A 3,684-nucleotide genomic window follows, 5' to 3' on the forward strand; every position below is an offset into this window, starting at 1 on the left:
ACCATGGCCGTGACTTCTCATCTCTGATAGGCACATTTTAACTGCCAGCTCCGAATTCCTAAAAGGCACATTTATGAAACGCCTTTGTGAAACCCACGGAGTTCGGAGGTTCGTTAGCACACTCGCTCCTCTCCCCTTTATGCTAAAGGTCTAATAAAACCCACGGAGTTTTAGTCTCTGCATTCAAGGAGAGAAGGCTCTTTGTCTTTTGAACTGACAGCAGATGTGCAGACACGCGAGCACAAAGCGGGAAGGTGACTTGGGGACAACTGGATGGCTGTATAAAGGGCAGCGAGGTCACAGGGAACAGAGCACTCTGGCTCCCCAGGGGCGGTGAGGAATGTCACCGGCCAGCGGAGAACATTTCAGCCACCGCTTCAAAAGCTAAGTCAAGTGTCACAGACAGACGGGGCTGGATGGTAGTAGTTATTTTACCCCCTCTAAAACAGCCCCCAACAATCCTCACCACTTAGCGGGGATTTCGTGTCTTTGTGTAGTCTCTTATGCAATTAAATTAAATTTAAAAAGATGACACTGGGGGCCCCCATATTGGACAGTGCGGCTTCAAGACCCTAACAAGCCCACTTAATGGCCATCTGACACTCTAGGCATGGGCAGGCAAATTTTCATCTGTAAAGGACCCGGATAAATACCTCAGGCTTTGCAGCCACACGATCTCTGTCGCAAAGACTCACCTCAGCCTCTGGTGCAGAAAGAGCCACAGACAGCACAGAAAGGAGTGGGCACGGCTGTGTCCCAATAAAACTTTATTAACAAAAACAGGCAGCGGGCTGGATTTGTCTAGTCGGAGGCAATATGCCAAGTCTTACTCTAGGGGAGTGTTTGACCTACTATTTCATACTTTGACTTATTATTTTCTTGAGTAGGGGTCTGCACTCTGCAAAGTTAGGCGTTAACCTGTTTAAAATCAATTCGTCGAGAGGATTGTTTTTCAAGTACAAAGGCAGTCCCAAGAGTTATTGCCTGAAGGTCATTAACTGTTTTTGTCTGTAAAGCCAGCACCTCATTCTGGACTTACGTCTTTCACTGACTATATATCCGTCCGCTAGACTCTCCTCTTCCGCCTTGAGCAAGCCTGTCATTCTTCTGGTTCTCTCATTAATGTGTCATGTGTCTTTGTCACGTGTTTACCATATGTTTGTATGGGAGCGGGTTTTTAACTGGTTTTTTTTTTTTTTTTTTGAAAATTATACTTTGGCGATACCTTCCAAAATAATGTTTAAATGCATGAAAGAAAATTTGTAGAGTAAGGAAAGCGGCTAAAACACAGTTCTCAAAAATATTTAAAAGATGCGTTTGTGATATAATATATATGCTTCTTCATTACCATGAAGCAACGAGAATTCACAGCGGATCCGGTGACAACGGTAAAACACAGCGGTGAGGAAGGGCGAACCATACTTCAAACACCTGCAGCTCCTGCAATGTGACTTGGAAATATCTGATTTCTGTTGCTAGAAGACTAGGTTCCAGAATAAAGTCACAGGTATGGCTAATGCTATTGTCATTGTATGAGTGAGTCACTGCTGTGTAACAACCACGGCAAAACCGAGCGGCTTAAATCAACAGCAATCCTTTGTTTCGCTCTTGAATATACAATGTAGGTGGAGCCTGGTGGAGACAGCTCATTTTTGATCCATGAGGCAACAACAGAGACAGCTCCTCTGGGAGGTGGGGACCGTCGCACAGCTGGCAAGTTGGTACTGGCTATGGGCTGGCTGCTCAGCTGGGGCTGGGGGCTGGGGTCCTCAGGTCCTCTCCACAGGCCCTCCCCCCACCCCCGTGGACTCTTGGGCTTCCTCGCAGCATGGAGGCTAAGTTCTAAGAGAAAGAAGCGGAAGAGGGTGGCATTTTTATGACGCAGCCTCAGAGCTCACATAAGCTCACTTCCCGAGGAACCCTATTGTCCGAGGCAGTCGCCCAGGTCCGAAGGATCGAAATGCAGAGTTCCCCTCTCAGTGGGGAAGTGGCAAGGTCTGAGAGAGCAGGTGGAAAGGGAGATGTGGATGAGGTCATCTTTGGGAAATATGATCAGCTACAAAAACAGAATGACTATGGCCACGCCCCCCTGAACGAGCCCGATCCCGTCTGATCTCGGAAGCTAAGCAGGGTTGGTCCTGGTTAGTACTTGGGTGGAAGACCACCTAGGAAGACCAGACTAGGTGCTGTAGGCGTAGAAAAATATAAAATAAAATAAAATAAAATAAAATAAAATAAATAAAATAAAACAGAATAAAACAAAACAGAGTGAAATGCTAGATTTCAGTTGGAGGTGAGTGAAAAGAAGGATATGATTTTTTTTTTTCTTAGCCAAGTGTATGGACCGCAAAGCCCTCCCATCTGCCCCCTTATCTATCTGGCAAACTCCTGGCTCCTCAAATGTCACCTCAAGTGCTGTCTCCTCTGCTTCCCTCAATGACCTTACACCCCCACCCCAGTCGAAACATTTGTTTCCACCTCTGTATGCCCACAACGTTCGTTCAAACTTTTATCTGCATCCTTAGCATTATCTAAGTTTTTAAATTAACAACTGAAAACAGAGGGAGAGGCCGTAGGTATGAGCACTTTCTTCTTTTAAAACTTCCAGAGATCTGCTATACGACGAGATACCTATGGTTCACATATGGCATCATGTACTTAAAATTTTGATGAGAGTAGATCTTATGTGAGGTGTCCTTACCACCAAAACCAAAAAACAAATGACAAAAACCACACACACACACACACACACACACACACACACATAGGGACGCTAGGGTAGGAAACGTTGGGAGGTGATGGGTATATTTAGCACCTGGATTGTACAGCTGGTAACATAAGTGGATACGTACTCTTACCAAACTCACCAAATTGTATACATTATGTGCTGTGTTTTATATACAAATTATATCTCGATGAAGCTGGGAAAAAAAAACAAGTGGTTATAATATCGCTCATAACCGGGATATTAAAAAAATTCAAATAATAGACTTCGCATCATGCCCATTCCCATTTTTGCTACTGTAAAATTGTTTTATATCCTTGCGGACCTTTTCAGAGCCTATGTATGTATGTGTGACAAATTGCTATTTCTTTTATAAACACTATCATACTGTACTTATTGCCCCAGAACTTGCTTTTTACAGTCGACAATACATCTTAAAGCTCTTTTTCTGCCGGCCATGGTTCTTTGTCATTCTTTTTAATAGTTGCATAATATTTTGCAGATGGATGTACCCTGTTTATTAACCACTCCCTATCGATAAACGTTGAGGTATTTTCCAATTTCTGTGCCTTTTACATAAATGATCATCAAAGACAAATAAATAAAGGACACAGAGGATCTGGGTGTGGCGATGTGGCCTCAGATTCGGTGGGTAGGTTTGCACAAACGTCTCCTGTCTTCTAGATAAAATCCAGTGACGGATCTGGATTTGATGGCACCACGTCTGGGTGCACTGCCTTTGGGCCTGAGTTCAAGTCCCAGCCCTGTCACTTTCCGTGTTTGTGGACTCGGGCAAGGATTGTAACCTCTCCGAGCCTCCGTGTTCTTTCCTGTGCAATGGGATGATACTCGAATCTGCTTCTGAGTGTTGTTATGACAACGCACGCTTCCTAGTGAGTGTTCATCGTGGTTTAAACACTCGAAAAATGCCGCTGCTTTTCTTGTCGAGTTAGACATAC

General features: G+C 44.4%; 1 pseudogene; it reads left to right on the forward strand.

Annotated features, from left to right (window-relative positions):
- The first annotated feature begins 2,071 nt into the window (after positions 1-2,071).
- On the forward strand, positions 2,072-2,195 carry LOC111729183 (annotated as a pseudogene).
- The last annotated feature ends 1,489 nt before the right edge of the window (positions 2,196-3,684 follow it).

Source organism: Pteropus vampyrus, unplaced genomic scaffold, assembly GCF_000151845.1.
Source record: "Pteropus vampyrus isolate Shadow unplaced genomic scaffold, Pvam_2.0 Scaffold250, whole genome shotgun sequence".
Taxonomy (NCBI): domain Eukaryota; kingdom Metazoa; phylum Chordata; class Mammalia; order Chiroptera; family Pteropodidae; genus Pteropus; species Pteropus vampyrus.